The sequence below is a fragment of the Amblyomma americanum genome, chromosome 9, assembly GCF_052857255.1.
Source record: "Amblyomma americanum isolate KBUSLIRL-KWMA chromosome 9, ASM5285725v1, whole genome shotgun sequence".
Classification (NCBI taxonomy): Eukaryota; Metazoa; Arthropoda; class Arachnida; order Ixodida; family Ixodidae; genus Amblyomma; species Amblyomma americanum.
The window spans coordinates 73455932-73479451 of record NC_135505.1 but is presented as its reverse complement, the minus strand read 5'-3'; the positions used below and the strand labels follow the sequence as shown (position 1 = coordinate 73479451).

General features: G+C 46.6%; 1 long non-coding RNA gene across 1 annotated transcript; it reads right to left on the bottom strand.

The window, feature by feature from the left end:
- Window positions 1-5440: 5440 nt before the first annotated feature.
- LOC144104982 (uncharacterized) lies at window positions 5441-8736 on the bottom strand. The gene is made up of 2 exons (XR_013308676.1): window positions 8621-8736; window positions 5441-5587 (listed from the first exon to the last, which is right to left on the bottom strand). It is a non-coding gene; the product is annotated as an uncharacterized LOC144104982 (long non-coding RNA).
- Window positions 8737-23520: the final 14784 nt, after the last annotated feature.

Genomic DNA, 23520 nt, shown 5'->3' with positions numbered 1-23520 from the left:
TACATAATCCCAATGAGGTATCTGAATGGGGAAAATAGGCGTGAGGAGACTCAATCAAGATAAAATTTGAAAATGTGAAATGCATTAAAGAAATATGAATTACCAGGAATAGAATCGAGCATTTTAGGCCATGCGACAAATTTTTGTGTACAGCTAACAAGGTGATCGATAATATGCACTTATGTAATCATGAAGGTAGCCGCAAAGACTGCTTAACAGGAATCCCTTTACGCTCGCACCGAACAAAAGAAGAACTGGAAGAGACAGATGGAGTCCTATCCTCTAAAGAGGGACCTCAAAATACTGTTTTCTCCGAACTGCGAACCGCAGGCAAGAGAGGAGAAATTGATCTACTGATTCACCTTGTCCAAATGAGATACAAATGTTTGTCGCAGCGAACCCACATCTGCATAAGTACAAATTTAAGTGAGGGATTCTGCATCGCAGAAGCATCATTGACACCTCACAAAGGCTTGATTTGCACCACCGGATATTCCAGGAGTAATTTAAGTGGTGAAATTCCAGGCTAATGAGCTATGGATTACACAAGTTGGCTGAAATATGTTGGAAGCGCTGGAAACATGAAGTTTCTAACAGAATGAGGTGAGCGATGGGAAAGATTACTGGAGCGCTGATATCTGACCTTGCCAATAAATCAGCGACCTTGTTAAAATAGACGCCCGAATGCCCAGGCACCCAGACAAAGCGGATCTCACGCACACTGCGCTGAACAAAAAACCTAAGCGAACGATTCAATAAAGATTTTCCCGAATTTTGGAGAGAGACTAGAACTGAAAGGCAGTCTGCAATAATAAGAACCCGTGCTACATGCCTAGGAAGTTTGAGAAGAGCCAAGTCAATGGCCAGAAACTCTGCGAAGAATATAGGAGTATAATCTGGGATACGAACGGAATAGCTCCAAGCCAGCTCCTGCGAATATATCCCAATCGCCGCCTTCTCACAGCTGCCAAGGCATCAGTATAGATAACAGAATGAAGAGAAAAACTCTCTAGGTGTTCAGAAAGGAGATCATTTAAGATATTTGCGGGCATATGTCTCGCATGGGACGGGAAAATATGGTCGTACTAGAAGACGGGGTCAGCGTGCGTATCTGCAACTTATTGCAAGGAGATCAGATCAACCTGAGGCGGGACTAACAGATTCTGCGTGAACCTAACTGGCGGAAACTGATAGCCTGGCCAATGATTAGCGAGAAACAGGTGTGGTTAGGATATAAAAATGGGACTACTAACGCCAGGGACCGGGTCAAAGGACCTGTGGAAACTACGCACTGTTAGAAGTCGGAAGCGGGAATAGAGATCGGGGATACGGGCTTCCAGATGAAGGACAGCGTTTGAAGCTGATTTTTGGAGTCCGAGGCATAGCCGTAGGGCACGCTTTTCCAGTAAACCTAATGGCTGAAGCTTGAAGTTTGCGCTACCAGAGAACAAGACGCAACCAAATTCCAGAATCGGTCTCATGTAAGGCTTACAGAGCAACAGTAAGGTGTCACGACGCATTACAATCTTTTTATTGCTAACTCGTGTCAACCTGCCCAAAACACGTTATACTTTGGCAACATTATTCTTAATATGGTGTCGCCAGTCCAAACTTTGAACATAAGTAACGCCTAGGTATTTAACCGACTCCACCTGCGGAATTGGAGTGCAGCGGTAGACTAGTGAGTACAAAGGAGCGTCGGGTGGAAATACCAGCACGCCACATATGATGACTTTAAGTGATACATTTTTTGGTTCAACCAGACTTCAATAGCATTCAGGTATGCCTGGAAGCACTCGTAGAGTGCATGAACATCTTTTGCTGATGGGAAAAAGCTATATCATCTGCGTATACATAAACTGTAATGTTTGGATGAATGGGTATGTCCCGAACTAATATGTTGAAAAGCAGCGGAGACAAAACTGATGCTTGCGGCATACCTCTTGATTGAACATAAATATTAGAACAGAAAGATCCGTCTATACACAAGACAAAACTGTCTTTTAAAGATTCACAAATCCAAGCATAGATGTAGTGCGGTGGATGTAGCTCAGCAAGGTTGTTAATAAGGACCGTGTGCTCAATGCCGTGATAGGCCTTAGCAACATCCGTAGTCACCAAGGCCGCAACTTCTCTCTTGCGCATTGAGTCGTATGCGGCTCTCAAGATTAACATGCGCGGACCATATAGAATAACCGCGACAAAAGCCAATCAATGCGGAGCTGAGGCCGTTAACGTGATGAACATGCTCTGTGAGGCAACTGTGTACTACTCTTTCTATTAGCTTTACTAAATTTGAAGTTAAAGCAATCGGCCGAATATTGTATAAATGAAATCCATTCTTTGCATGTTTCAAAAGTAAAATTATTTTGGCAATTTTCCAACTGTAAGGAATCCAAGAGTTTTCCAATGACGCATTTACAATATCCAGAAGGTGAGATGGAAAGTCTTGCACTAAAATCTTTAACATGCCCAAAGTAGCCACATCAGATACCAGGGCAGCATACACCATCAAGGAAACAATTGATTGGAGTTCCGACACGTCCACCTCAGAATAGTCCGAGCTGGGGGTGAGAGTGTGGTGGTGGTGGTAGTGGTTTTATTAAAAAAATAATAGTAAAAAGGAAGGAAAAGATTTTTGCTAGCCCCGGCATCTGCCATCGATACTGAAGCACCTGAGCTGGGGCAGCGGAAATAAAGGACAGCAGGCAGAATGGAGAAATGAAATGAAAGAGGTGAGGGGACAGGAATAGAGGACAGGGGGAGAAGTGTGCAAGGTTCTGTTTTCTGCACTTGGAAACGTAAAGCCAGCCCATGAGCGATACATTCAAGGTGGTGTTTGGCTTCCTGCGGAAACAATACCATTGACTTTAGGCGGTTGGAGGCCGGAGTGTTATTCTGCGCCGCGAATCTCTCTCTCTCTCTCTCTCTCTATATATATATATATATATATATATATATATATATATATATATATATATATATAGACAAAGTTAAGGAACTGAGGGGCTCGCTGGACAAACTTACGAAGGAAGCCAGCAGTCACCGAAACCAAGGTGCATAAGGGAATGTTTAATTTTTTTCTTTAATTTGTAGGGCTGACCAGTGGGATAACAATACTTCCATTAATCTATCGCTTGAACAAACTTACTTTGAAAACAGCAGAAAAAACAACCATGCCGACGGTGGGATCCGAACCCACGACCACCAAATATCGCATCCGGTGCTCTACCAACTGAGCTACGGCAACGGCTGTCCAATCTGCTGCTCTCGTGGGTGTTTATGTTTATTGAGTGTAAGCGAACCTTGAGAGTGTTCACCAGCGCCAGCCTAGTCCATAGCGGCGGACGTAGCATGTCCTGTATTGCCGCGAGTGTGACGTGGAACGTCATCTAACGGCGACGGCGGAAACTGTGCGAGAGCCCTCTTACGCTACCCATGGCATCAAGACTACCAGAACCGAGACCCCCGTTAAGCTGTTAGCAGACAAGGCAAACGAAGTGAGGGGCTCGTTTGACAAACATATTAAGAAAGCGAACAGTCACCGAAATCAAGGTGCATAGGGTAATGCTTCTTTTTTTTATATCTAGTGCCAATCAATTAGTTTTTTAAAAGAAAATTACTTATAAAGCAGCAGAAAAATCAACCATGCCGCTGGTTGGATCCGGACCCACGACCTCCGAATATCGCGTCCGGTGCTCTTACCAACTAAGCTACGGCGACAGCTGTCCAATCTGCTGCTTTCGTGGGTATTTATTTATGTTTTGCGTGTAAGCGAACCTTGACAGTGTTCCCCAGCGCCACCCTCGTCCATAGCGGTGGACGTAGCACGTCCTGTAATACCGCAAGTGTGACGTAGAACGTCATCTAACGGCGAGGACGGAAACTGTGCGAGAGCCCTCTTATGCTACCCATGGCATCAAGACTGCCAGAACCGAAACCCGCGTTAAACTATTAGCAGACAAGGCAAATGAAGTGAGGGTCTCGTTTGACAAACATATTAAGGAAGCCAAAAGTCACCGAAATCAAGGTGCATAGGGGAATGCTTCTTTTTTATTTCTAGGGCCAATCAGTTTTTTTGGCACTAGATATAAAAAAGAAGCAATCCCGTATGCACCTTGATTTCGGTGACGGTTGGCTTCCTTTATATATATATAAATATATATATATATATATATATATATATATATATATATATATATATATATATATATATATATATATATATATATATATATATATATATATATATATAAACCTCCTTTGCTTTTTTAACAGTTCTTTTGAAAGATGCAGATTTGAACTTATAATATATCCAATTAGTTAGCTGGCTCTGGTTAAAGGAAGGCTTTTGTATGCCGCTTTTCAAAGGCGATAAGCTTTCTCACTCCTCCGTCCGCCGAGGAGACGGCTGTCTGGCAGGGGCAGTAGCGCACTCAGAGAATGCAGAGCTCTCAGCAGCATCTTGGAGAAAGGAAATTACCCGCTGAGCTCTTTCTGTTCGACCAGAGCTAACTATAGAGTTTGGTTGCACCACCTTATCTGATAGGAGAGCATATAATAGTAAACGTTATTTGAAAGTGGCCACTAGATGTACCTGAGTCTACTGTTGACCACGCAGATACGCCAACCCCACGAGATCCTAATGTTAAATCTGTGACTGAACGAGAAACTCTACGCATAAAGGTTAATGGTCCGGAATTGCCGCAGCGCATTGCATTCATAGACATCCATGACCAGAGAACCTGACCGCAGGAGTGACTATCCCAGACACTGTGGTGTGAATTAAAATTCCCTGCGATGAATGTGCTGTTTGCTCCGCTCAGTAAGGTATCCAAACAGTCTGTCCTGTGAACACATACAGGAACTCAACTTCTATCTGCTGCGTGCGGTGGCATTGGCCGACCATCATCGGTTTCTACGTAGCACAAATCCGTGCTTTCACTGTGATTTGAATGCAATAGACATTCTCTTTAGTTTCCAAAATTGCAGAGTTCGTCCTGGCCGACTCCAAAATTTGACCTTGGCCGATTTGCCTTGCCCAATGATGAACCATAACTGAGCGTGCCCTGCACTGTGGTGACCTCTTAAATTGGCCTGGGTCATTGTTAATATGCTTTCGCTCGACCGTTTGTTATAAACAAGGTTAAACACTGCCTAACTCTTCTTGGAAGCGGCAGACGGCGACGGTTGCAAGTTTGCCCAGTCGAGGATTGTATGCTAAAAATCCATAATATATGGGCGCAGCTTTGATCTCAGCTCGCACATCTGGTGAGTCCCGTGCTACCATTGTACCACGTCTACATTCCAAAGTTTTCCTCTAGCACGGAGCTATTACCTGCCAGATGTAGTTTGTTCTGCATGCCTTTAACCTCTACGTAGGTTCAATTTTTTTGTGTGTGCGTTGTGATTCTATGAAAAAAACAGCAAGCATGGCGTGTTATGGTTTACACGAATAATTTTATTACGGATGTCTCTTCCACTCACTTTAATCCTTGAATTAGAACACAGTCATAGTCTTCTTAAGCACTTTAGGAAAGTTGAGAAGTGTATTTCGGGCACTAGAGCATTTTCCGTGCATGCAAACCTGTGAAAAAGTGAATGACTATAAATAAAAATGAAAATCTTCAAAAGCATAACCTTTTACGCCCAACACAAAACCCTCATGATGTCTTACTGACACTAAAAAAGCGAAAATGTAGTGGGATAAGGTGTTTGCTTAGAACAGTCTGGAAGTTCATCCCCTGTCCCAGCAACACGATTGTGCAACCAGCACAGCCATTTAAGGTATCATGACTCCCTTCACATTTTTTATTTAGCTATAAACATTTCGTCAGCCAGGAATAAGATAAAATTTCGAGCAGTATCGAAGAAGTTTTCTGCACTTGACATGGCATTATGTTCAAATTGCCTCGGTGTGGGTACATTTCAGTGTGAAATAAACCGAATGGGCACAAAGATATGAAATTTTGATCGACAGCCATGAACAGTGTACCAGCTACAAAATTTGGCACCAGTGTGGACTGGCGTGGCCTACCGCTTTCCTTTCAAAGGGACAAGTTTAAGTGGTGGCAGTTGTACAATATATCTCGTACTTGATATAACAGGTTAGATATTCAGGCGATATTTCTCACTTTACAAGTAACAGAGGGTTTACATCTCGTTCATGCTTCCACTCTACTCGTGACCGGTGCTCGCTACAGTGGACCCAAACCTTCCTGTTTAACACTTCCCGTACCCAGAGCATTTCACATCGGCTACCGAACACCACACGACTGGCCATTAAAATTAGGCCAATAATTGTGCCGACATTTTTTTTTACATATTCACCTCTCGCACTCTTGTACCTGTCATCTTGGAACGAAACAATTCGCTTACAGACGTCGCCGCAATATTGAATCAGGCATCACTCCTGACGGCTTTCGGCACATCAGAATGTTAAGCTGCCTTGGATTTGTCGTTTTCAATTTTTCGCAGTGTTCGTGAGTGTTATTCTTTCGTTCATTCTTTTTCTTTATTTTCTGTTTTATTTACAGGGGTGTATTCTCGACTGCATTGATTCCTGTGCTCAGTGATAAGTGGAGATCGCTCATTGTTTAGGACTTCATAAAATTGTTTATGACCGTCTTGCCAAATTTCTATCACATCATATGCTTTATAAAGCTTCGTTTATTCTGTTCCTGTACTTTTTCTTTAAAAAATTACTGTCTGTAAACAATGTGAATTGGAACATTTAAAGCGCTTCTAATATTCTCGTCTGACAGATTTCCTCCTTCCCCAATTAATTACCGAATTTTCCTAGTGTAATTAAATAAATGAATATTTAACGCTATTCCAATGACACCGATGAACTTTTTTACGTAAACACTATAACTTTGGTAGGTCACAAAGTAAACTTTGAGTTTCGAAGCATGTGTAACTCTGCTAAGAATCTGTCATTTTTTGTGAGAGACTGAAGAGCGCTGCCAATGTTTTTCTTTGGTTAGCATCGCGAAAACCTTATAATCAAAATATCTTACAAAACATCAGAATTTTGGCGCTTGTAAGCCCTTTCCGATTGTTTGCTTGAGTTGCAGTAGTAGAAAAGAGACTTAAGATGGTGTCATATAGCCTCAATTTGGTTTGTACGATGAATACCACAAGAAAAGAGCCCAAAACTGCAACTTCTCTTCGCCTTCTACCAATTAGCGCTGTGCAATATTCCCAATCAGGACAGGTAATTAGCGTAATATTGCGAATCAATGGTTTTACTTTTGTCCTTTGCTGGACCTGCCTGTGCCAAGGCGTTTCCGATCTTGAGCCTATTACCTGTGCTGCTTGGTTTGTTTCTCGCAGGTAAGGTTTAATACGGACTTTCGCAGTACAAAATATGGCGGCTATTTTTGGTCTCAGAATATGCCCAAGATTTCGTGCCACCCTTTTTACAGATACTGAGGTCTGCCACAAAAAAAAAGACCTGCTGCCTGCATGGCACTGCGCATTAAAGCCAACGGGAGCCATGCGTTGAAGCCAACAGGTAATGAGAGGAAGCAGTTTTGTCAGGTTCTTTTTACCCACAGTGCCAATAAAATTTGAACCGTAACGAATAAATATGTTTGATGGTATAGATGAGAAAAGAGCCTTGAAATAAAATAAATGTGATGACATAAGAATGTCCCTGAGTGCAGAGCCGCGTCGTCGAGTGTAAACCCAAGTTCCAAGAACTCTTTTGAGATCTCCGTTTGCATATTTACTTGTAATTCAAGCTCGTTGCCTTGGCTGCCCAAAATATATAAAAAAGGTATATTACTGCTATCGTGTGCTTGTTGCTGGTCTATGAACTCCTTTGAACATTGCAGCATCGTTTCATGTTTTGACACATCAAACTGCTTAAACAATAATAAGGTGCAAATCCATTTTTTGCTGAAAACTTGAGCTACTTTGGTTCGAAATGTTTGTGCACACGCAATGTCCAATAGCCTACAATGTCTTCCATTATACCTGCATTTTTTTTACGTTTCGCTGTCATCTTCGCTTGTTTTCCTTCTTTTATATTTTTCTACATGTTGCAAGTCCACAAATACCCTTTTATTGCTTATCACTGAGAATATCAAGAGTTCTAGTAAATGTGCTTGTGCCTACCTACACATTTAAAGGAAAGTATTTGGGGAAGTATGTGTTTTATACACCTCCAAAAACTATCTTTTCGTTATAAACAGCAACCTGCTTAACTCGATTGAGGCGTTTTTAAATTAAACTATTTCAAGTATCATATTCTTTGCAGAATTACGGTCTCCACCTTTGATACACATTTCAAAATTTCTGGGATGTTTGGCTCTTTTGTTTGAATGCCTAACGTCGTGATTATTTAAAAGCTTTCTGAAAAATAACTTTTAAATAGCCAAACTACGTATTACTCCTTCTTTTCGAAATGCGAACAATCAAACCCCAAACTGATTTTTGTTTGTTTTCATGGCATCTATCTTAATGTGCCTAATGTAATTTTTTCAGTAAAAAATAATTAATAGCTTCAAAAAGTTCCCAGGAAAAAATAGTCGCACTAGGGAAGGAATTGCATAGTGCTCTGTGGAAAGTTCTCTTTAAGCTATTGCTTGAGTTCTCATTGTTTTGATTCACTTACCTTTACATCCCCTGAGCTGCTCTCTCCACACTTTGTGTAATCTGGTGCCTTCTGGTATCGGTAATGAATATAGTGACTCCCTTCCCACGAGCATACAACGTAGCATTTTTCGATGTTAATTTGCTCATTTAGCTTCTGAAATTAAAATTAAACGAAAACAAGTCATAATTGTTGGCATTTGAACGGTCGCCTTTGTGCATGCCACCTTTTCCATTGAAGTCACAAGTCCCTGAGAGTAAATAAGGGTTTGTTACGTTGGCTTAATTATCAACAGCCCTACCTTCGATCTTATAAATCAATCATCGATCATAAAAAAGCACAGCGGTCTTATGTCACATGCTGTAAATTGTTTTTTCCTATTTATTTTACCTGCGTCGTACACCGCTAATGGGAATGCGCTTGTTGCGTTGAAGGTCCAGCCATCGTGGTTTCATTGTTACTCTACCGTTCGTTACCCATCCTCTTTTATCACAAAATTATCAATGTTGACACGTTCGTGTATCAATTTAGGCATAACTGACATGAGCGCACAATGCCAGCTGAAGGTTTGTTCACCAAAACTATTGAAACCACCAATGCCCTCGCTAAATATACTCCAGAAGTGACTGATTCCACGTAAAAAAATACCGTGCAAAACGCATCGTGTTAGTGCGTGCGCTGCTTAGTTGAACATGCGATTAACACACAGCACGGCTTTTTTGAACGACCGCCAAACTTTCTTAACCGGACCTCCATGAATACCTAGGATTACGCAGATTCTTATTGACACAGCAATAAAATCTGCCAAAAGCGCGGATATCCTTATACGACCCGAGTAAGTACTTAACAACATTTTTCAGGCGCCACCGATCCTTTTCTCCACTCCCTGTGTGAGTACTTTATGCGCCTTCGTCGTCATCGCTTCTCTGGCTGCGACTTCACTCTCGTTCATGATTGAACTGCGCGAAAGAAACGGGGACCAAGAAGAAGCACGTACACACACACACTGCGCTGTGTGTGTGTACGTGTTTCTTCTTGGTCCCCGTTTCTTTCGCGCATTTCAATCATGAACGAAATCCACCAACTAGCCCGCCTCAAAACCCTTCTTCACTCTCGTTCTCCTGTATATTCCCATCGTCATCATTTGGGGCTGTTCGTTGGGAGCACGTTTCTGGCAGCGGGTGACAATAAACGTCTTCCGTGAAGTCTTCCTTTACACGATATATATGTGTGTGTGTGTGTGTGTGTGTGTGTGTGTGTGTGTGTGTGTGTGTGTGTGTGTGTGTGTGTGTGTGTGTGTGTGTGTGTGTGTGTGTGTGTGTGTGTGTGTGTGTGTGTGTGTGTGTGTGTGTGTGTGTGTGTGTGTGTGTGTGTGTGTGTGTGTGTGTGTGTGTGTGTGTGTGTGTGTGTGTGTGTGTGTGTATTTTAGCAGGCAAGGCAAATCAAATGAGGGGCTCGTTTGACAAATATATTAAGGACGCTAACCGTCACCGAAACCAAGGTGCATAGAAGAAGGTTTCAATTTTTCTTAAATTTGTAATGCCAATCAATTGTTTTAAATAAAGTTACTTATAAAGCAACAAAAAAACAACCATGCCGCCGGTGGGATCGGAACCATCGACCTCCGAATATCGCGTCCGGTGCTCTACCAACTGAGATATGGCGACGGCTGTCCAATCTGCTGCTTTCGTGGGTATTTATGCTTAGCGTGTAAGCGAACCTTGAGAGTGTTCACCAGCGCCACCCTCGTCCATACCGGCGGACGTAGCACTTCCTGTAATACCGCGAGTGTGACGTAGAATGTCATCTAACGGCGAGGGCGGAAAACCTGCGAGAGCCCTCTTATGCTACCTATTTCATCAAGACGGCCAGAACCGAGAACCCCGTTAAGCTATTAGCAGACAAGGCAAATGGAAGGAGGGGCTCGTCTAATAATTGTTTTTTTTTAGGGGGGGAAGGAATTGGCGCAGTATCTGTCTCATATATCGTTGGACACCTGAACCGCGCCATAAGGAAAAGGGTAAAGGAGGGAGTGAAAGAAGAAAGGAAGAAGAGGTGCCGTAGTGGAGGGCTCCGGAATAATTTCGACCACCTGGGGATCTTTAACGCGCGCTGACATCGCACAGCACACGAGCGCCTTAGCGTTTTTCCTCCATAAAAACGCAGCCGCCGCGGTCGGGTTCGAACCCGGGAACTCCGGATCAGTAGTCGAGCGCACTAACCACTGAGCCACCGCTGCGGCTCACCGAAACCAAGGGGCAAGTTGAATGTTTCTATTTTTTTAAATTTGTAATGACAATCGTTTGGTTTAAAGAAAGCTACTTATAAAGCAGCAGAAAAGCACCCATGCTGCCGGTGGGATCCGAACTCACGACCTGCGAATATCGCGTCCGGTGCTCTACCAACTGAGCTGCGGCGAGCGCTGTCCAATCTGCTGCTTTCGTGGGTATTTATGTTTTGCGTGTAAGTGAACCTAGAGAGTGTTCACCAGCGCCACCCTCGTCCTTAGCGGTGGACGTAGTACGTACTGTAATATCGCGAGTATGACATACCTGCTTCGAGTAAAAATACAAACAATAGCGGGTTACGTAGAAGGGTTTATTGCGTTCCATTCCTGAAATTTTTATTGAGGTTATTTCTCTTTAAAGTGAGAAAAAACTTTTTGAACTTGAGCTTTCGCGCCGCAAGCTGCGTCGTCTCTTAACCCGTCTTCACCGCAGAGCACGACACTGCCGACACTGTGAGCAGGTGAAATGTAGAGTTCTTGTTCTTACGTGAGGTTTGCACTGCAGGCCAGCGTGGGAACGTTGATTAGTCGAGCAGGTAATCGTGGGAAAAGATTTTCTTAACGCTTCCGGAGCGGAACATTACCAAGTGAGCTAGTTGTTGGGTGTGGTTCTGTCGCATTGAGTCATTCTTATCGGCGCCAAACAGACGTAAGCACCATCATAAGCGCTTGTGAGACGCCGTTTTGAAAATTACCAGAACGATCCGCTGCTGAAACAACCTGCCGCGCTGCAGCACCACCTGGTACCTAACCCTTGTGGCCGTGAGAGGCTCATGCCCGGTTGTTTCCGATGTGAATCTTGGTTGTATTTGAATAATCAGTGCAATTTCTGCATTAATACTCCAGCGACAACTGTATACGAGCCACTCTGCTGGCGAAGCAACTTCATGCTAGCGAGGCACCTATGTGCGATCGGGCCGCGTTCACCGCAAGCGCGTCTCGCTTAACTCGCCGCAGCGGTGTGCACTTCACACCTTCAAGTGCGCTCCTAGGCGCGCGCTCTCCGCAATGATATTCGGATATAAATATAGCACTTGTGATACGCCTGCCATGCGAGCTGGCCATCCCACCTCGTGGTCAATCGAGACAGCACGCTGAATGGACTAGTTTTGTAGCGATAGCTACAGTACGGTAGCATTTCGAGCCTTCAGCGTGGCGGCGCCGCAACCGGGTGGCTGCACCACCTCCCCATGGCTGCGCGGCAACTCTGTCACGTGTTTGGTCACGTGGTGCGGAGCAGCTGCCGGCGGCGCGGCGCCGTGGCTGATCACGTGGTTCGTCACCTGGTTGGTCACGTGACCAGCACTGTGGTGCGGAGCAGTTGCTGCTGCTGGCGGCGCGGCGCCGTAGCTCATCGCGTGGTTCGTCACCTGGTTGGTCACGTGACCAGCACTGTGGTGCGGACCAGTTGCTGCTGCTGGCGGTGCGGCGCGCCCCCGAAACCGAGCTGCAACAGCTGTGTCCATCCGCCGAGTCAAGTGTGCCGAAGATGAAGGAACGCCCAGCGAAACGGAGCGCCGAAAGGCTGACTTTGCAATTAAACTGAACATTTTCCACCCGGCCAGCTGTAGCTATCGCGTCACTACAGCTTTAACCAGAGCTAAACCAAACCCAATTTTTTCTTCTCTTTGCTTCCCCGCACCAAGCTGGGCATGTGCGAACTTCGAAAAAAAACGATCTTTTTTATTGCATACAATACGCCGAATGCCACGCGATTTTTTCTTTAGCTCCAGCCCTAAAAATGCATGAGACCAAACGACGGCAATGTGAAGTTGTTATCTGGCCATCTGTGTCATGCTATGCCAGTTGCAGTGTTCTGCGATGAAAATGTGTTAAAAAAAGCGCAACTTCGGGCACGAGAGCTCAACTTCAAAAATTCTTTTCTCGCAAAAAACAAAAAATTACCTCGATAAAAATTTCAGAAATGAAAGGAAACATCTGTTCTACGTAACCCATTACTGTATGTATCTTTACTTGGACCACCTCAGGGAGAAATTAATAAGTGATTTTGCCTGAAAACGCCCTTTTTGCAAATTTAGCATTTTGTTACTTTGATGTACGCTGTTTGAACGCCTGTAAGATTAGTTATTGGTACTAGACATCTTAAGAACCAAAACGGTGTTTCAAAATTTTCGAGAGCAAGTGGATATTTAAAGCATAAAATAACAAAAATGGTACAGTTTCATTCTTTTTTCATTTTTAAAAATATTTGTTCTGCATATAGCTGCATGCTCCGAATTATATCGGAGGCCAGAATCTGTGTAAATGCCAAGGAAAAAAGAAAGCGTTTTCTAAAAATTTGAATCTTTTATTAATTACTAAGCAGTGTCTGGTTTTTCGCCTTTTCTAAATATTCAAACAGCGCTCACCTCACGAATAAATTTTTAAAAAATAAATTTTAGCTCGGGAGCTCCAGCACGGCCGTCATCACCTTCGACAGCCCCATTCTCCCGAAGCAGGTGCTGTACTACGGCGGGGAGATGTGGTGCTACCCGTACCGGCCCATGAGGCAGGTGTGCTACGCCTGCGGCCAACAGGGGCACCGAATGGACGTCTGCCCAAACCCGGAAACCAGGACCTGCCGGCAGTGCGGATGCCAGAATCCGGTGGAAGTGCACCAATGCACAACCAAGTGCCTGCTTTGTGGCGGCGATCACGCGGTGGGCACGAGAGACTGCAAACAACGCCTCAAGTTATCGAGCGAGCTTCGGTGGGGACGCCAGCAGCAGCAGCGGTGCCGGCGAAGCCGCAGCGGGGGAAGAAGACCAAGATGGTTCCGGGACGAGAGCCAGGATCCGGGCCGGAGCAGAACACGGAGCCGCAGCCGCGGCAGGAGCCGGAGCCGGAGCCGAGGGTCCAACCTTGACGGGTCCTACCCACCCCTGGTCAACGCCGGCAAGCAACAGCCGCAGCAAAAGCAGCAGCCGTGGCAACAGAAGAAGAGCGGCGGAGGTGTTAAGGTGAGCTGGGGAGACGGCCCTCCCAAATCACTTTTTGCTCCGCACTCTAACACAAACAACATACAAACCACACAAGACAAACAACTATTAGAAGAGATTACGAGCCTCAGGCGCGAACTCGAGCAAAGTCGCGTGGAAGCGAGGCAACTAAAGAAACAACTAAACACATTATCAGAGCGAAACAAGAAATGAGGGCGGCTTATTCGCCGGCTAGAACGCCGACTCCACCACCTCAGGCGATGGACATGGCGCAACAAAACAACGAAGGGGGAAACCCCATTGATGATATCAAAAACCTCATAATGAATCTACAGGGTCAGAAGCAGCAAATTAAAAGTGAAATGCAACAGACACAACAAAAGTTTGCCCTGCACGAACAGAGCTTTAGAAACTATGTAAAAAAACAGACCACACAAAGAACCACCAACGACGCAAGAGGCAGACTATACAACGAACGCAGGTTCGGCGCAGAGACCCCCAACACAAACAACAATACCCACAATGGCAGAACGGCCCCAACAACTAGAAATTTGGCAATGGAACTGCAGGGGGTACAAGCGTAAGCAAGGCCTCCTGTAGCAATTCATATACACCAGAGGAACCCCACCGGATGTAATTATGTTACAAGAAACAAACAACACCCCAACACTCAGGGGCCACACGTGTCAGGGAAGCGGCCGCACTGCAACCCTCATAAGCAAACAAGTAGAAGCCATAGCACACAAAGAAATAGAGGACACCCCGATCGAACACGTAATTACGGTGATAATTCCCAAAAAGAAAAGAAATTCCCAAAGCACCTATATTTTAAATTCATACAGCCCACCCAAGCAAACAAAAGGGAACTTTAATAGGCTCTTTGCGGAAGAGAAAAAGTTGGCGGGGCAAAACACCTTAACCATAGCAGGCTTAACGCCAAGAGTCCGAGATGGGGCTCTAACAAAGAGGACAAAAAGGGGCGCGGCATCTGCACGGCGGCAGAGAACGTAGGGTGCGAGCTGCTAACCGACGAGAATTAACCGACTAGGCACGGGAACAGCATCCGTCCAGACACGAGTCCAGACACGAGACCTAACCTTCAAAAGGGGCATCAAACAAGCGGAGTGTGAAAACCTACTCGAGAACCTTTGAAGCGATCACCACATAATAAGGATCTGCACGGTGGCGGACAACGTCAGGAGGAAGATTGGCACGGCTCGGCTAACGGCCTGGGACGCCTTCAGCGCGCACTGCAAGCTGCTCGAGGGCGACATCGGTTCTGCGGAAGAGTGGAGCCAACAACTCAGAGGAATCCAAGACCTATACACGAAAGAAGTAGTCAGAACGGAACAAACGCCGGAGGTGGACAAGCGCCTCCTCAAGCTATGGGAGGTGAGACGCGGGCTCACCAAGCGGTGGAAGAGACAAAAACTCAACACGAAGCTAAAGAAGAAAATTGCCGATATAACCAAACAAACGAAGCAGTACGCGACGCAGCTGGCCAGGCAGGCGTGGCAGCAATTCAGCAACTCGCTGAGCGGCACCCTCAGCACGGCCAGAACGTGGCAGATCCTCAAAGCCCTCATGGACCCGAGCAAACACAAATCCGATGGCAGCAAGTCGATACAGAGGCTACGGCAAAGATCCGGTCGACAGCTACAGCAAAGAATACCGTGGCGAGGAGAACCCGGCCATGGACCGACCCATCACGAGAGAGGAGGTCTTCGAGGCGATAAGATCGGCCACGAAGAACACGGCGGCGGGGGCGGACAAGATTCGGAACTCGCTAATAAGGAACCTCAGTGACAAGGCGATAGATCAGTTTACGACCTACCTCAACAAGCTCTGGCAAGAGGGAAGAGTGCCGGCGGAGTGGAAACACGCCGTCGTCGTGATGATTCCGAAGCCGGGCAAGAAGCTCCAGATCGAGAACCTCAGGCCGATATCTCTAACGTCGTGCCTGGGCAAGCTGTACGAGAAAGTGATCACGAAGAGAATACAGTCGCACCTGGAGAACGAACAGTGGTACCCGGACAGCATGTACGGGTTCAGAGCCAACCTCTCTACGCAAGACGTGCTGCTCCAACTCAAGGAGGAAGTGCTCGAGACGATGCCGAAGGCGAGCGAAAACGTCGTCATGGCCCTAGACATAAAGGGGGCTTTCGACAACGTAAGCCACGCGGCCATCATGGAAGGCATCAACAACACCAACTGCGGGAGGAGAACGCACGATTACGTCAGAGCATTCCTGAGCGACAGAACGGCGACCGTGGGGCTGCCGTACTACGCGACGACCAAGGCGGAAAGAGAGCAAGCCGACACCATTCTCAGGAAGGCGTACAAGACTGCTGTGCACCTACCCAAGAACACGTCGAACGAAAAGTTGCTACAGCTAGGCATCAGCAACACCTTCAGCGAGCTCGCCGAAGCTCTGCCGGGAACGCAAACCACGAGACTCAGAGCCACCCCTAGAGGACGAGCGCTCCTAAGAAGGTTGGGTCAGAACACGAGCTGACTAGTAGACAGATACGCGGACGTACGGGACCACCTTAGGAAAACCATTAACTTATGACCATTTCCGAAAAACATGGACCCCAATATTCACGAAAACAGACGAAAAGCGAGGGCCGAGTACGTAGAAAGAGCGCTAGCCCAGTTAGACAACACCGTATACACGGACGCTGCCGTATTTCCGCGCGAGAGAGAACGCGTAGCCGCGACTGTAGTGGTAAACAAGGAAGGAAACATGATCACTTGTGCAACGGCAAATGTTGCCGGCAGAGCGGAGGCCGAAGAGATTGCCGTTGCGCTGGCGGCAGCAGAAGGCTACAGAACAGGCGGATCTCTCCACATACTGACGGGCTCGAAGGAGACGTGCAGGAACTACACGAGGGGCAGAATCAGCAGAACAGCCCTTAGAATACTCAGCGGGGTAACCTCCGCCGAGGAGAAACCCAGGCGTAACCTAATCTGGATCCCGGGCCACGCGGGCATAGGGGGGAACGAAAGGGCAGACAGCCTATCTCGAGGTAACGCATTCCGAGTAGGGCAGTCAAATGCTCCGGAGCTCCGCCTACAGGCTTGGGAGGGGGGATGCGCAGAGACCTTGAACTTGCATAGGGGAGCTAGAATTAGATATCCACCACCACACAAAGCCTTAACAAAGGAAGAAGCGACCGGCTGGCGCAGATTACAGATCAACACCTTTCCCAACCTACACATACTTAATAAGATATTCCCGACACAATACAGAGCCACCTGCCCTTGGTGCGATGCCACACCTACACTTTACCATATCACGTGGGAGTGCGAACGCAACAAAGCATTCCACCAACACGAACACCCGAGTGCGGAGCAATGGAAGAGTCGGCTCACCAGCGGTGAGTTCACGACCCAAAGGGCCTTAGTGCAGCACGCGAATGATGCAGCACGACTCAGTGGAGCCTTGGAATAGGGGCCCACCGTTGCTGACGAGAAGCCTCAAGTCGCCAGCGCCAGAGAAGACGACGGAGACTTCATAACCACGAAACCCTTGAAAGATCCAATAAAGTTTTCACTCACTCACTCACTCGGCAAAAATTCTTCAGGCTTTGATTACGCACATTAGGATAAGTTTTCATTAATGTATTTGAACAAATTGGAGACGGTCGAGCGCAACGTCTGGAACGTTAGGCATAGAATGACTCCGCACTGCCACCAGCTTACTCTGCAGGCGCACGAAACGCTATTGCCTATCATTTCATTGCAATGGCTTGTAGAGATCATCGCGGCACCGCACCTCCCAAGATAGCGAGCGCGAGCTTGGAATGCTTGACTCTGGCGAGCGAGAGCATCGAACGCCAGAGAGAGCTCTCGAGGTCAGCAAGCAGCTCGGACGCTTCGTTCCTCAGCAGGCTAGGCCTCGTCGCACCGGTTCCCGTCGTCCAGCGAAATAAATGTTGCCGCCGCCACGCCCACATTTGTGGTACCACGAACAACCACCTAGCCCTCGCAACTATTCCCGCCTTCCCGCCTATTCCCGCCTTCCTGCCCTTCGCCGCTAGCACCTTCCGCCACGTACGCCACGCCTTGGCATGGAATCCAAATGGCGGAACTCGCCAGTCCATGGTCTTTCTTCCGCCGTTCTACGAACCGCAATCAGCCGTCTGGTTCTACCAGGCGGAAGCGACCTTCTACCTTGACGGCGTCGCATTACCGACAGCACAAGCTCTCGTCATTCATGAGGCCTTGCCACCCGGAATTTTCTCTCGCCTGGCCCTTCCACCAGCAGCGGTACTCAACTACCGCGTTCTCAACGGTGCCGTACTACGGTTTTACGGCGTCATGGGGTAGTTTTCCTCACATCCGTTCCCTGACGCCGTGCCTTCAGAGCCACCTTGCTCGGAACAGCACCCGTGCTCGTCGCCTGGTACTGACTCCGGCCCGACACCTCCCTATCACGATGCCCACGCCTCGACGACTACAGCGGACGCGGACATTATTCTTCCTGCCTTTCTTCCGGAGCACTGCATCTCTTGACTTCCGCAAGTCAAGGATAGTTCCTTTATCAACAATGTGCTCTTCCAGAGCCAACGCTACACTCTCTTAAAGGCGACGCTGCGGCACGACTGCCCGAGACGGCTTCGCAGTTAACATCAGGCGATCGCCCGTACGACCAGCTGTGAGAGGCGGTCTTCCGTTACTGCGATTTACCGCATTCCAAAGCCCCAGTCGACCCTTATGCTGTTTCTGCCTCCACCACTCACAAAGCTGCACGTCCTTTGCCTTGAGTTGTCCAACGGCCGACAGAAGATCATCCGTCGACGGACCTCCGGCAAACATCGACCCATCCCCATCTTCTGCCCTGACTTAGCACCTTTCCAGCTAAAGTCTTGTGCCCCACTGCAATCACTTGTTCCGCAGTGCCGCAGCCTGTCACGACCACTCTCGATGTGCATTCCTGTGCACATTCAGCTGCACAGTCGCCTGTGAACATTACCCTATCAGAGTCTTTGTCGCTGTGTCCACACCTACCCTCCAACCTTATAGACCGCTCAGCCATGGCATCAGTGCGCAGTCGCGCTTGTCTACCGCTCCGGCGTATGCATATGAACCACATCATCCACGCCTCTTAGAACCCAGCGCGCCTCCAGATGCCGCAGTCGCGCAGTTTTCAGCACTCGAGTCTCCTGCAAGTCAAGGGGGCTCGACTGCGGCTCCCGTCCTCCCAGGTCCCTCAGTCCAGCTCAGTATTGCCCATTTTGCTGTGGCCTCTGACGCCGGACTCCACATGTACAACGAGTTTGCCAACCTCATCGGTCCCCCAAACCATTCACCATCAAGTAATAGTTTTTCCAGAGCCACCTTCGAGCCTGACGCTTTTTATCCGAGCAGTGTATCATTCACCTCTGCACCTTCTCTCACCAGACTGGTGAAATCTCAGCCCTACTGCCCCCGTGGTTATTGCTCGACCTCCGCACTTCAGTCTTGGTCCCACGAACGAGAGCTTACTGTGCCGCGGGCTGCACCAACGGATCTTCAACCCATACTACTTCCCGGACGTTTGTGCTCTTCTGAAGCCACCAGGACCCCTTCGTGCCTTGTACATAACAGTATTGTGCCTCCTGTCCCGTAGCGTTCTTTTGCTGTTTTGTGTTCTATTCTTTCGAACGTGGTCGTTCTCTCTTGAGAAGGGTGAGGGGGAATGTAGCGATGATCATCGCGGCACCGTGCCTTCCACGCGAAAAGCGCGACGCTTGATCGGGCGAGCGCGAGCATCGAACGCCAGAGAGAGATCTCGAGGTCGGCAAGCAGCTGGCTACTCCTCGCTGCACCTGTTCCCATCGTCCAGCGAAGTAGATGTTGCCGCCGCCGCGCTCACAGGTCCACGTGAAGCCCTCCACTTCGAGGAACTCATGTCATCTATGTCGATGGCTGGTTCAAGTTACACGAAGCACTAGGCGTTCACGACTCTTGAAGCCCCACCTTGGCGCTGGCGATTGATTTTATAGTCAATGGCACTGTATGGGTGCAGTACAAGTTGCACGAGGAGGAGCTGAAGAGCAGGAGTACTTTTCTGTAGGATATAGTCACAATGGTATTTTGCGTGAGGCTCGCAGTATTCGAGTTGAGGCTTACAGTGCCTGCTTTGGGCATCTTGCCACTTCAACACAGAATGAATGCTGCCTAGACGAAGCCAGATGAGGTAAACTAGTTTCATAATCAGTTTCATAATATCATCCTGACGAAGCTCCAGAACACTAACTGTGAATGAAGGTATATGACACAAGCCAACAGTCACCAAAACCAGGAGCATAGAGGATTTTTTAAAATGTGTTGATGAATGGCAGATTTATTGTTTACTTATTTTAAATAAAATTGACTAGAAAGCTGTATAAAAACCACATACTTCCGCTGGGATTTCAGCCCAGACCTACTTTCGCGTCCGGTGCTCTACCTACTGAGCAAAGGCGACGGCTGTCCAGTCTGCTGCTTTCGGGGGTATTTATGTGCAGTGTAGGCGAACGATGAGAGTTTTCACCAGCGCCACCCTTGTTAATAGCCTTAAGCCTTGTCTATAGCACATTACGTCCTCTATTATCGCGAGTGCCACGAAGGAACGTGAAACAGGCGGTAAAAGTGCAAGCTTTGCCAGGACCCTCTCATGCTGCCTATGGCATTGATTCAAGACAAGCAGAATAGAGTTTGTCGTTAAGAAAAAAAGAGACTCGTTATGACACGCATGACGGAACCACAGTCTGTGAAACCAAAAAGTGTAGAGGCTGTGTTTTATTTGTGGTGTTAGTGAGTGGCAGAATTGGACAATTGTTTTAAAGGTAGTTTAGTAGAAAATGAAATGAAAAATAACCATATGCTGCCTGTCCGATGCGAACACAAGACCTCGAATTTTTGCGTCTGGTGCTCTACCAACTGAGCTATGGCAAAGGCCGTCCAATCTTCTGCTTTTGAAATTATTTCGAGTAAAGATAATTATCCTTCAGGTTCCCCATATTACTATTTGGGTTCTCGCATTGCAATATCAGGTATGAACATGCTCACCGATATCTAGTATTCATCCACCTTCCTTGGAAGATCCTAGCGCTTTCTCCAAGCAACTGGAAACCACGAAAAGCAGTCCTAAAAACAGCACTCAGCTATGAATGAAGCGAACGTCCTATCCCTGTCAAGCGTTCTACTTTCTGTGAGTACAATCAATAAAGGGGCCAACGAGGGCACCGCAAAGCGGATTTAATCTAGCTGGAGGACTCGTCGTCACAAGAGGCTTCGCCCGTTTCTGGAATGCCAAAGCTGATGTGCTGGCTCCCCTGTTCAGCGAAGAATGCCGAAATGTTAACAAGGGCACAATGACTGCTTCTCTGCACGAAATACACGATACTCGAGAGGCTTTGCTCTCCCCAATCCATTAGATGTACACGCTCCAAGCTTCACTTGTTTCTTATCACGTTGCTGAATTTGATACCATGCAGGGGTCGAGGATTGATTGGGGTCAGTAAACCGTCTATATGGCATTTGGATTTCGGGAAACGGCTTTCGTAAAATTGGTGTGTAAATTTTTAATAGAAGCCACCAGTATTAGCGAAAGCGTAGAGTGCCGCTGAAAATAATGCAACAAATTTGTGGTGGAAACTGATTTCAACTAACTGTGAAACTCAGTGTCGCCTGCTTTTGTAAGAAGTATCCGATACTGTCTTCTGATATTGCTTATAGCCAACTATTCCAGCATAACAAAAAGTAATTTCGAAAAACAGTAAATATACATTTGTTCACTAAGTAAGTTAAAACACAAGCAAAACTTCTTTGTGCTTCAAGCAAGGAGAGCAAACGTGCTCGAATCGAATTGATCTCAATATCACTGCACCATATATAAATGTTTGGTTATCCAGAGCTACGTCCTCGAGGAGATTTTACATGCTGGTTCGTTCGTAAGTGTGCTGTACGAAATTTTTTCGTATCTGCTATACATAATATAAAACAAGCCCAATGAACGGCTACCGCGCGGTGACACATGTTTTGCTTGGGTTGTTTCTATTACCAATGTATACGTTATTTTCTTTCAGTACTGTAGAATTTATGACGGCTTGCCTGAACGCGCACTTTCTATCCGAACCAGCTCTACTCGACTTCTCTGTTGTCGTAGCGAGGAATAAGTAGGCGTCGTATACAGGTCCAACTTTTACGTTCATGAGTACTCTGTTTCTAATAATGCACTGAGTACGTGGCAAGGTGCCTTTGACTGAAAGCAGACACTGCGGTTATTCCAGATCTTTGAGATTTCCAGTGCACAGATGAATTTCAAACAAAATATTTTGCTTACATTTACTTTCTGCATTCAACCCAGATCTCAGTGCCGTGTGTGTTAGGCATGTCTGCGATTGTGATTGGAGAGCAGCGTCATTTTTGAAGTCAACGGTCAAGCGCGCAGAAAAAGCAGCATGTGCCTTGAAATGCATTGTGATGAAGCGATCGAATATTTTCTTTTCCATCATGCTATAAGCTTTGGAGCATGTAAAGGTTTATATTCGGAGTACTGTTATCAAATACAAAGAGAGTGTAATATAGGGGAATACCCAAGCAGATTTCGAAATATATTCAAAACTTAAGCATACAAAAAAAGAAATCTGCCACTTGTGATGAACATTTCATAAGTTTTCACCAGAGCAGGTGCAAAGCAGACCGCTGTAAAGTACGTAGGAGCACGGTTTGGTTTGATTTATGGGGTTTGACGTCCCAAACCGACTCATGGTATGAGGGACGCCTAGTAAAAGGGTCCGAAAATTTCAATCACCTGGAGTTCTTTTACGTGCGCCGATATAACACTGTACAGGCCACTCTTGAATTTCACCTCCATCGAAATTCTACCGCCGCGGCCGAGATCGAACCCCGTATTTCTGGTCAGCAGCCGAGCAGTATAACCACTGAACCAACGCGGCGGCTGTAAAGTAGGAACATTTGCCTGAAATAAACATATCTTCCCGCATAATAGAGCTGTTTCTGACACAAGCGCTGCGAAAAAATTTCTGCAAGGCATCACAAAAACAGTAAACAGATATGCCTACTTTTACTCCTCTCTATAACGATGTCGCAATTGTTGGAGTTTTTTAAAGTTGGGATCAAACAACAAATAGAATATTTTATATCATGGCCTCACAGTTCACGTAATTGAATCACAGACATTCTCGAGTAAGTACCCTAAATGTTGTCTTACCTTCCTTCGACAACACCTAATTTGCATGCAATGTGCAGAGGATCCTGCTGAACTGGATACATTGGGAAGAAACGCATGACGAAACGACTATGAATAACAGGCGCGCAATCACGACTGAGTTTGTGAACAGGAAACTGGAACACGTTTTGAATCACAGCTGAATTTGTGAACAAGAAAAAGGTCATCCAAAGACAAAAAACGTTACGACAGAAACAAAAGCCCTAAAAACAAAAACCATTGAAGTGACCCCTACGATAACTCAAGATATTCGAGTCTGATATCCAAAACATACAATCGTACAATGCTTAGACAATTTTAGTTCCCGATAGGACTAACCTCGAATGCTTCCTTCAGTCCCCTTTCTATTTTGCTCCTTGTTAGAGTTACGATCTTGTTGCTATCGTTGCAAGGCTTGCGCTTGTTTGATTGCAAGGCTTGATTGCAATGAATCGCAAAATAGGCAGGGTGGGTGCTCTGTTCCCAGGTGTTG